Consider the following 12,029-nt stretch of genomic DNA (forward strand, 5'->3'; position numbering starts at 1 on the left):
AATATTTTATATGTTTAGTATGTTGGCTTTTCATTTTGTTGAGTATTTTATTGTAAAGAAGGCTTTTAGTTTAATGCCATCCTATTTGTTGATTTTTGCTTTTTCTGCTTGTACTTTTCATGTCATGTCCAAAAATATCAATGTCAAAACCTACATTGAGGTCTTCTAAGACCTTGTCGTCTGAGAGTTTTATGGTTTCAGGTGTTCCATTAAATTATTTCATCCATTTCCAGTTAATTTTTGTGAGTGGTGTAAGATAGGTGTCCAATTTTATTTAATTGTGTGTGAATATCCAGTAGTTCAAATACTGTTTATTGAAGAGAAAATCCTTTTCTCATTAAGCATGCTTAGCTCCTTTGTCAAATATTACTGGACCATATATGCATGAGTCTGTATCTTGGCTCTCAATTCTGTTCCATTGTTGTATATGTTTATTTTTATATCAGTACCATCTAGTTTTGATTAGCATAGCTTTGTAATATTGTGTAAAATCAAGAAATGATTTCCGTTGCTCCCAGCTATGCTATTTTTTCTCAAGATTGCTTTGAATATTCAGCATCTTTTGTGATCCCCATACAAACTGTGAGATATTTTTTCTATTTCTCTGAAAAATGCTCTTGGAATTTTGATAGTGATTGCATTGAATATATAGATGGCTTTAGATAAGTATTGACATTTTAATATTAACTCACTGATCCATCATTATGGGATGTTTTTCCATTTGTTTGTGTCTTCTTCAAATTTTTTCTTATACTTTATAGTGTATAGACTCCCCGCTTTGCTTGAATTTATTCCTAAGTATTTTCTTGATGGTATTATAAATAAAATTGGTTTTTTAAATACCTTTATCATATATTTTGGTGTTAGTGCAAAGAAATAAAATTGACTAATTTAATTTGATTGATTTTGCACCCAACAGCTTTACTGAATTGAATTATGCTAAGGATTTCTTGGTTGAGTCTTTAAGATTTTCATCCATAAAATTATGTTACCTCCAAACAGAAAAAAATTTACTTTAACTTTCAGATTTTGGTGTCTTTATTTCTTTTTCTCAATGAATTGCTCTGGCTAGGACTTCCAATACTATCTTGAAATCGAGTGATGAAGATGTGCATCTTTCACTTGTTCATGATTTAGATGAAAAGCTCTCAAACTTTCACTATTGGGTCTGATGTTAATCACGGACCTTACATATATGAACTTTATTATGTTCAAGTACATTATTTCTTTACACAATTAGTTGAGAGCTTTTATTATAAAAGAAGGATAAATTTTTCAAGTAATTTTTCTGCATCATTGAAAGAAGAATAAGATTTTTACCCTTTATTTTACAAATGCGGTGTATCACACTTGTTGATTTGCGTATGTTGAGCCATTTTTGTATCCCAGAGACAAGTGCCACCTCATAGTGATGTGTGATCCTTTAAGTGTGCTACCGAGTTCAGCTTGGTAGTATTTTGCTGAGAATTTTTGCAACTATATTTGTCAAAGTCATTGGCCTGAACTTATTTTTTAGTGTACTTATCTGGCTTTAGTGTCATAGTGGTGCTAGCTGAGTAAAATAAATTCGACAGTTTTCTTTCTTTTACAAATTTTTGGAAAATTTCGAGAGGGACTGATGTTAATTCATCTTTACTTGTGAGGAAGAATTCACCAGTGACACAATCTGATCTTGGTCTTTTCATTGTTGCGCTGTTTGATCACAGCTTCTAGCTCCTTAGTCATTATCAGTCTGCTCACATCTTCTGTTTCTTTATGATTTTGTTTTGGTAGGTATGCATTTCTAGGAATTTATCCATTTCTTCTGTGTTGTCCAATTTCTTGGCGTGTAATTGTTTATAATAGTTTCTTTTGATCTTTGTACTTTTTAAAGATTTTATTTTTTCCTTTTTCTCCCCAAAGCCCCACAGTACATAGGTGTATATTCTTCATTGTGGGTCCTTCTAGTTGTGGCATATGGGACGCTGCCTCAGCGTGGTTTGATGAGCAGCGCCATGTCCGCGCCCAGGATTCGGACCAACCAAACACTGGGCCGCCTGCAGCGGAGCGCGCGAACTTAACCACTCGGCCACGGGGCCAGGCCCTGATCTTTGTATTTTAATGGTATCATTTGTAATGTCTTGTCTTCTAATTATATTTATTTGGGTCCTCCATTTTTTGGATGTTAGTTTTGCTAAAGTTTTGTCACTTCTGCTAATCATTTAAAAAAGCTCTTACTTTTGTTCATATTTTAAATTGTTTTCCTATTTTCTATTTCACTAACTTCTGCTCTACTTTTTAATATGTCTGTCCTTCCTTCTGTGAACTTTGATCTTAGTTTTTGCTTCTTTTTCTAGTTCCTTGAGTAGTAGTGTTATCTTGTTTATTTGATATATTTTCTTATGTTTGTGTTTATATTTTTAAACTTGCCTCTTGGTATTGCTTTTGCTGCAATCCATAAATTTTGGTGAGCTGTGTTTGCATTTGCCCCCAAGATATTTTTTTGTGATTTTCATTTTCATTTCTTCTTTGATTTTTTTAGTTATTCAAGAATGTGTTGTTTAATTTCCATACTTTTTAAAATTTTCTTATTTTCCTGCTTTTTTTGATTTCTAGCTTCGTACTATTGTGGTTGGAAAAGATACTTAATATAATTTCTAACTTCTTGACTTTGAGGAGATCTGTTTTTTGGTCTATTTGATTTACTCTGGAGAATGTTCTGAGTACATATGTGAAAAATGTATATTCTTCTGTAGTTGGATGAAATGTTCTGTGTAAGTCTTTTAGAACATTTTTCTAGACTGTTGTTCAAGTCTTTGCTTATTGATTTTATATCAGCATGTCTCTCCATTGATGAGAGTCAGATATTGAAATCCTCTACTATTATTATATTGCTGATTATTTCTCCATTTAGTTTTGTTAGTGTTTGCTTTATATATTTAGATGCTCATATCTTCTTGATGAATTCACTTCTTTATCATTATATAATAACCTTATTGATCTCTTTGGCAATGTTTAGCTTAATATCTAATTGGTCTGATATGAGTATATCTACACTTCTTCTATTTTGCTTACCATTTACTTGAAATATCTTTTTGCGTCCCTACCCTTTCAGTCTCTGTGTATCCTTAAAGCTAAACTGTGTCTCTTGTACACAGCATATCGTTAAATTTTGTTTTATTTATATATTCAGCCATTTTATGTTTTTGGTTTTTGTGAGGAAGGTTAGCCCTGAGCTAATATCTGTCCCCGTCTTCCTCTACTTCATATGTGGCACTCCTGCCACAGCATGGCTTGATAAGTGGTGTGTAGGTCCGCACCTGGGATCCGAACCGGCAAACTGCTGGCCACCCAAGTGGAGCACAGGAGCTTAATGCCACCAGGCTGACTGCACATTATATGTTTTTTTTTAGTGGAGAATTTAATCTATTTATCATTAAAGTAATGTTGATAGGTAAGGGCTCACTATCACCATCTTTTTAGTTGTTTTCTGACTGTTTTGGATTTCTTTGTCATTTAGATTGTAAAGTTCTATGATTTCAAGATAGGTTTCTGGACACTTGGCATCCCAGGGATAAACCCAAGTTGATCACAGTAACTGATCCTTTCGATATGTTCTTGAGTTCAGTTTGCTTTCTTGAGACTTTTTACATCTATATTCATCAAAGAAACTGGTCTATTGTGTCGTTATCTGGCTTTGGTATCAAGGTAAACCTGGACTTTTTAAATGAGTTTGGGAATCTCCACTCTCCTTCAAGTTTTTGGAAGAGCTTGAGAAGGGTTGATGTTAACTCTTTAAATGTTTGGTAGAATTCACCAATGAAGACAGCTATCCCGGACTTTTCTGTTCTGGGAGGTTTTTGTTTACTGATTCAGTCACCTTGCTACTTATTGATATGTTCAGATTTCCTATTTCTTCCTAATTCATTCTTAGCAGGCTTTGTGTGTCTAGGAATTCATCCACTTCTTTAAGGTGGTCTGATTTTTTGGCATAATAGTTATTCATAGAAGTGTTTTATGATCCTAAGTATTTTTGTATCTTCAGTTGTGATGACTACTCTTAAATTTCTTATTTTACTAATGTGAGACTTTTTCTTAGTGTAGCTAAAAGTTTGTCAATTTTATCTCCTCAAGAAACCACCTTTAGTGCTATCGACTTTTTTTCTTTATTTCTTGGTCTCTATTTCATTTATTTATGCTATGATATGTGTCATTTTCTTCCTTCTGCTAAGATTTTGGAGAACACATATTCCACATCTGGGAATATTGCTAGCTCCCACCTGTAACACTACCAGAAAGAAAGCTATATTTGTGTGAGGAATTGAACAAAAGTAGGCCATGTCTGAATTATAAAAGAAGGCGGCTCTCCCAATGCCTTTGGGCCCTTATGGCACCCACTCAAATATAATTTTGGAAGTGACTGCCACCCATACTTGTGCAGCCTGGAGCTTATTGCGAAAGCCCATGAGCATCTTCCAGCAGTTACCATTGGGATTTTGGCAGAAAACTCCCAGCTGCTGCCACCCGGTACGCACTGTGCAAGAGAAAAAAAACTGCATGTGTTTGAACTCTTCCTTTAGTTCTGTCCTAGCTCAGCTCAAGACCACTAGGGACACATCCATTCCAGTAAAGGCAGCTTTACCAAATTACTGCAATGACAAGGGCGACAAGCGCCAGAAATGACAGTGTCTCATTAAACAAAATAAGAGTGTTCTATATTTGAGGAAAGGGTGGAGTTTAGGTAAAATTTAAAGAATGGTGGGTTTGTAGAGGCTCAATGAAAAGCAAGACTCCGTGTAAATGGTCAACGTTATATCTGGGCTGTACATTAGATACGAGGGTGCTTTTCCCTGGAACTACAGAGTGAGATTACGTGAGACATTTTGTGTCAAAGTCTTCTTATCTGAATTTCTGAATCTGTGTTGAAAAGTGAGATTGCATGTCTACGTCCATGTAAATTAGGTGCTCCAGAAGGGAGGCATACCTCGTTCTTACCTACATAATTAAAACAGCAGTCTTTTGAGGCCAGCCAGGTGGCGCAGTGGTTAATTTCCCACTTTCCGCTTCAGCTGCCTGTGGTTCACAGGTTCGGATCTCATCAAGCCATGATAAGCATCCCACACATAAAATAGAGGAAGATGGGCACGGATGTTAGCTCAGGGCCAGTCTTCCTCAGCAAAAAAGAGGAGGAATGGCAGCAGATGTTAGCTCAGGACTAATCTTCCTCAAAAAAAAAAAAAGCAGTCTTTGAAAGTCTAAAATTTCAGAGAGATCTGACAAAAGATCTTTCTTGAGCTAGCCCTAAGTGCCCGAGAGGTCACATGTCACTTTCTCCCAGAATAGCCATACACACATAAATAATTACTCAATAGCAAAATATTTTCAGCATAGAGTTCATTATGAGGAAGGGTGTGGTGGAGAAAATGCAAAACTCCAAACAGAAAGTTGAATGTAATTAGCTCAGGATAGGATCAGAGAGAAAGGAGAAAAGAAACAGAAAAAGACTGACAATGAGTTTCAAACACTTTGAAATATTGAGGTAATCAAAAAGTAATGTCAATCTGCAAAAACAGAAACTAGTTTAAGAGGTAGAGTGTTTACTTGGAATCAAATAATTACAATTTTGGAAGCACAGATTCAGGTAGAAACCCAAATAATATCCTATATGAAAGATGACATGAGTGGAGCCACATTAGAATAGAGACAGCATGGCCATTTTAAAGAAATTGTTGTGCATGTCTTGTTTTATCTTCCAAACTAAATCAAACTGCCAACATTCCAAGAAGGCAGTAAGAGCAAGAAGATCCTGTTTGTAAGGACTGATAAAATTGGGCTTTCCTGATGACTGCATTGATAACCAATGAATGAAGTTCCGATCTAGCCTTTTGCCTCATGATCAAATCTCAAAGCAGTCTATAAAGAACAAACCGAGCCTTACCTCATCTAGCACCAATAAACTCGTCTTTGATACAACTCACCTCATCTTCCTCCCTTTTTCCCATAAAAACCCTGAGTCCTTCTGCTGTAATCAGAACGTTACTCGGGTTTCTCACTGAATCAGTGCTCCCCAAATTGCAATTCTTTGATCCCAAATAAACACTTTGCCTCATAAACTGGTTTCTGTTTTTGTAGATTGACACCCTCTAGGGAGTAAAAGCCTGGGGCATTTAAAGGCGAAGAAGTGAAGTTGTATTACAAAGAATTTTAATTGGAGTTGGAGACAGAGAGCTAGCCTGCGCTTAACATTAACTATTAATTCTATCTTCCAAGAGTCCACAATTCTCAGTTTTTCTAAAATTTATTTTTAATTGAGTTCATAATAATTTGCATCATTGTGAAATTTCAGTTGTACATTATTTCTTGTCTACCACAGCATAAGTGCTCCCCTTCAACCCCTGTGCTCACTCCCCACCCCCTTCCCTTGGTAAACACTGAATCATTTGCTTTGTCCATGCGTTTGTTTATATTCCACATACGTGTGAAATCATATGCTGTTTGTCTTTCTCAGTCTGGCTTATTTGGCTTAGAATAATTCCCTCCAGGTCCATCCATGCTGTTGCCATTGCGATGATTTTGTCTTTTTTATGGCTGAGTAGTATCCCATTGTATATATATACCACATCTTCTTTATCCAATCATCAGTTGATAGGCACTTGTATTGTTTTCATGTCTTGGCTATGGTGAATAGTGCTGCAATGAACATAGGGATACATATGTTACCTTGGATTGTTGGTTTCAAGTTGTTTGGGTAGATACCAGAGGTGAGACAGCTGGGTCATAAGGTATTTCTATTATTAGCATTTTGAGGACTCTCCATACTCTTTTCCATAGTGGCTGCACCAGCTGCATTCCCACCAGCAGTGTGTGAGGGGTCCCATTTCTCCACACCTTCTCTAACATTTGCTATTTTTAGTCTTAGTGATTATAGCTATTTTAACAGGCGTAAGATGGTATCTTAGTGTAGTTTTGATTTGTATTTCCCTGATGATTAGTGTTGTCAAACATCTTTGTAAAAAAATTTTTAATTTTTTTACTTGCAGTAACATTGGATTATAACATTATATAGCTTTCAGATGTACATCGTAATACCTTTCAAATTCTGTGTAGATTACATCATGTTCACCATCGAAAAACTAATTATAGTTCACCCCCCGACATGTGAGCCTAATCACCACTTTTGCCCTCCCCTCCCTTCCCCTATGGTAACCACCAATCCAATTGCCATTGCTATGTGTTTGTTTGTCATTGTTTTTATCTTCTACTTATGAGTGAGATCATACTTTGATTTGACTGTCTCCCTCTGACTAATTTCAATCAGCAGAATACCCTCAAGGACCATCCATGTTGTCACAAATGGCTGGATTTCATCCTGTCTTACGGCTGAGTAGTATTCCATTGTGTATAAATACCACATCTTCTTTATCCATTTGTCCCTTGATGGGCACCTAGGTTGCTTCCAAGTCTTGGCTATTGTGTATAATGCTGCAATGAACATAGGGGTGCAAATATCTTTATACCTTTGCATTTTCAACTTCTTTGGATAAATACCCAGCAGTGGGATAGCTGGATCATATGGTAGATCTGTTCTTAATTTTCTGAGGATATATATTGCTTTCCATAGTGGCTGCACCAGTTTGCACTCCCACCAGCAGTGTGTGAGGGTTCCCTTCTCTCCATATCCTCTCCAACACTTGTTGTTTCCTGTCTTGTTAACTATAGCCATTCTGACTGGAGTGAGGTGATACCTCATTGTAGTTTTGATTTGCATTTCCCTGGTAGCTAATGATGTTGAGCATCTCTTCATATGCCTGTTGGCCATCCGTAGATCTTCTTTGGAGAAATCTCTGTTCAGATCCTTTGCCCATTTTTTAATTGGGTTATTGGTTTTTTGTTGTTGTTGAGCTGTATGAGTTATTTGTATATTTTGGATATTAATCCCTTATTTAATATATGGTTTGCAAATATCTTCTCCCAATTGTTAGGTTGTCTTTTCATTTTGTTGATGCTTTCCTTTGCTGTGCAGAAGCTTTTTAATTTGATGTCCATTTGTCCATTTTTTCTTTTGTTTCCCTTGCCTGGTCAGACATGGTTCTTGAAAATATACTGCTAAGACCGATGTCAAAGAGGGTACTGCTTATGTTTTCTTCTAGAATTATCATGGTTTCATGGTTTCCAGTCTTGCACTCAAGTCTTTAATCCATTTTGAGTTGATTTTTGTGCATAGTGTAAGGTAATGGTCTTCTTTTATTCTTTTGCATGTAACTGTCCAGTTTTCCCAACACCATTTATTGAAGAGACTGTTCTTTTCCCATCGAACGTCTTTTCATGTGTTTATTGGCCATCTGTATATTTTCTTTGGAAAAATGTCTGTTCGTATCCTCTGCCCCTTTTTTGATCAGACTGTTTTTTGTTGTTGTTGTTCAGTTGTCTGAGTTCCTTATATATTACAGAGATTAACCCCTTGTTGGATATATGATTTGCAAATGTTTTCTCCTACTTGGTGGATTGTCTTTTAGTTTTGATCCTAGTTTCCTTTGCCTTGAGGAAGCTCTTTAGTCTGATGAAGTCCCACTTGTTTACTTTTTCTTTTGTTTCCCTTGTCTGAGAAGACATAGTATTTGAAAGATCCTTTTAAGTTTGATGTCAAAGAGTGTACTGCCTGTATTATCTTACAGGAGTTTTACGGTTTCAGGACTTACCTTCAACTCTTTGATTCATTTTGAGTTTATTTTTGTGTATGGCATGAGGTAATGGTCTACTTTCATTCTTTTGCAAGTGGCTGTCCAGTTTTCCCAACACCATTTATTGAAGAGACTATCTTTTCTCCATTGAATGTTTTTGGCAACTCTGTCAAAGATTAGCTGTCCATGTATGTGCAGTTTTATTTCTGGGCTTTCACTTCTGTTCCCTTGATCTGTGTGCCAGTTTTTGTACCGATACCAAGTTGTTTTGATCACTATGGCTTTGTAGTACATTTTGAATCAGGGATTATGATGCCTCCAGCTTTGATTTCATTCTCAGGTTTACTTTAGTAATTCAGGGTCTTTGCTTGCCCCATATGAATTTTAGGATTCTTTGTTCTGTTTCTATGAAAAATGTCATTGAGATTCTGATTGGGTTTCATTGAATCTGTAGAATGCTTTGGGTAATATGGAATTTTCATTATGTTTATTCCACCAATTCATGTGCATGGAATCTCTTTCCATCTCTTTATGTCATCATCTATATCTTTCAATAATGTCTTATAGTTTTCATTGCATAAGCCCTTCACCTCCTTGGTTTAATTTATTCCTAGATACTTTATTCTTTTTGTTGCAATTATAAATGGAATTATATTCTTGATTTCTCTTTCCGTAAGTTCATTATTAGAGTATAGAAATGCAAACAAGTTTTGTAAGTTTTGTACCCCGCAACTTTACTGTAGTTGTTAATTATTTCTATTAGTTTCCTGATGGATCCTTTAGGGTTTTCTATATATAAGATCATGTCACCTGTAAACAGCAAGAGTTTCGATTCTTCACTCCCTGTTTGGATTCCTTTTATTCCTTTCTCTTGCCTAATTGCTCTGGCCAAAACCTCCAGTACTATGGTGAATAAGAGTGGTGATAGTGGGCATCCTTGCCTTCTTCCTGTTCTCAGGGGGACGGTGTTCAGTTTTGGCCCATTGACTATGATGTTGGCTATGTGTTTGTCATAAATGACCTTTATTCTGTTGAGGTAATTTCCTTCTATCCCCATTTTCTTAAGAGTTTTTATCATAAGTGGCTGTTGGATCTTGTCAAATGCTTTCTCTGCATCTATTGAAATGATCATGTGGTTTTTATTCCTCAGTGTTGACATGGTGTAGCACATTGATTGATTTGCGGATGTTGGACCATCCCTGTGTCCCTGGTATGAATCCCACTTGATCGTGATGTATGATCCTTTTGATGTGTTGCTGAATTCGGGTTGCCAATATTTTGTTGAGGATTTTTGCATCTATGTTCATCAGTGATATTGGCCTGTAGTTTTCCTTTTTTGTGTTGTCCTTGTCAGGCTTTGGTATCACAGTGATGTTGGCCTCGTGGAATATATTAGGAAGTGTTCCATCCTCCCTAATTATTTGGAATAGCTTGAGAATGATAGGTATTAAATCCTCTCTGAATGTTTGGTAGAATTCCCCAGGGAAACTTCTCATCCCAGGCTTTTATTCTTTGGGATGCTTTTGATTACAGGTTCAATCTCTTTCCTTGTGATTCGTCTATTCAGATTATCTATTTCTTCCTGGTTCTGCTTTGGGAGGTTGTAAGAATCGAAGAATTTATCCATTTCCTCTATGTTGTCCATTTTGTTGGCATATAGCTTTTCATATGATTATCTTATAATCTGTTGTGTTTCTGTGATATCCGTTGTTATTTCTCCTCTTTCATTTCTAATTTTATTTATCTGAGCTTTCTCTCTTTTTTTTCTTTGTAAGTCTGGCTAGGGGTTTGTCAATTTTGTTTATCTTCTCAAAGAACCAGTTCTTTGTTTCATTGATCCTTTCTACTGCCTTTTTTGTTTCAATAGCATTTATTTCTGCTCTGATTTTTATTATTTCTCTCCTTCTGCTGACTTTGGGCTTTGCTACTTCTTCTTTTTTCTGATTCAGTTAGGATTACTTTGAGATTACTTAGTTGAGATTTTTTCTTGTTTGTTAAAGCAAGCCTGTAGTGTGATGAATTTCCCTCTTAATATGGCTTTTGCTGCATGCCATATGAGTTGGTATGGTATGTTTTCATTTCCATTTGTCTCCAGATATTTTTTGATTTTTCCTTTAATTTCTTGAATGATACATTGGTTGTTCAATAGCCTGTTGTTTAGTCTCCACATCTTTGTCCCTTTCTCAGACTTTTTCTTGTAATTAATTTCTAGCTTTATAGCATTGCGATCAGAAAAGATGCTTGTTATTATTTCAATCTTCTTAAGTTTATTGAGGCTTGCCTTTGTTTCCCAACATATGGTCTATCCTTGAGCATGTTCCATGCGCAGTTGAGAAGAATATGTATTCTGCTGTTTTTGGATGGAGTGTTCTATATACGTCTATTAAATCCAACTGGTCTAGGTTTTCCTTTAATTCCACTGTTTCCTTGTTGATTTTCTGTCTGGGTGATCTATCCGTTGATATGAGTGGAGTGTTGAGGTCCTCTACTATTATTGTGTTATTGTTAATATCTTCTTTTATGCTTGTTAATAGTTGCTTTATGTACTTTGGTGCACCTATTTATGGGCCATAGGTATTTATGTGTCATGTCGCCTTGGTGAAGTGTCACTTTAGTCATTATATACTGCCCTCTTTTGTCTCTCTTTACCTGCCTTATCTTGAAGTCTACTTTGTCTGATTTAAGTATGGCAACACCTGCTTTCTTTTGCTTGCCATTAGCTTGGAATATCATGTTCCATCCCTCCAGTCTGAACCTGTGTTTGTCATTGGAGCTGAGATGTGTTTCCTGGAGGCAGCATATTGTTGGGTCTTGTTCTTTAATCCATCTTGCCACTCTTTTGATTGGAGAATTCAATCCGTTTACATTTAGGGTGATTATCGATATATGAGGGCTTAATGCTGCCATTTTATCACTCATTTATCAGGTCTCCTGCATTTCCTTTGTTTCTTGTCCTGTGTATTTTGGTCTACCAATTGAGTTATGTAGTTTTTTATGTTGTGTTTTTTGTTTGTTTGTTTCCTTCTGATTTATTATTTGTGCCTACATTCTGCTTTTTTGTTTCGTTGTTACCATGAATTTTGTATTCAAAACCTCATAGATAAGATGCTCCATTTTCTGATGGCCTCTTATTTCATTAGACTAAACTGATTCAGTCCCTTTCCTTTTCCCCTCCTAGGTTGTTTTTCTCACATCTTATTCCATCTTGTGTTGTGAGTTTGTGATTAAAGTGACAAGATTATCTTTGTTTTTGGTGTTTTCCTTCTCTTTATCTTTAATCTTATACTTGAGTATTTGCCATCCTGTTCTGATGTATAACTACAATTTTCTGATTTCATCTACCTATTTATCTCCTTACCCTGTGTTTTG

The sequence above is a fragment of the Equus asinus genome, unplaced genomic scaffold, assembly GCF_041296235.1.
Source record: "Equus asinus isolate D_3611 breed Donkey unplaced genomic scaffold, EquAss-T2T_v2 contig_803, whole genome shotgun sequence".
NCBI classification, from domain to species: domain Eukaryota; kingdom Metazoa; phylum Chordata; class Mammalia; order Perissodactyla; family Equidae; genus Equus; species Equus asinus.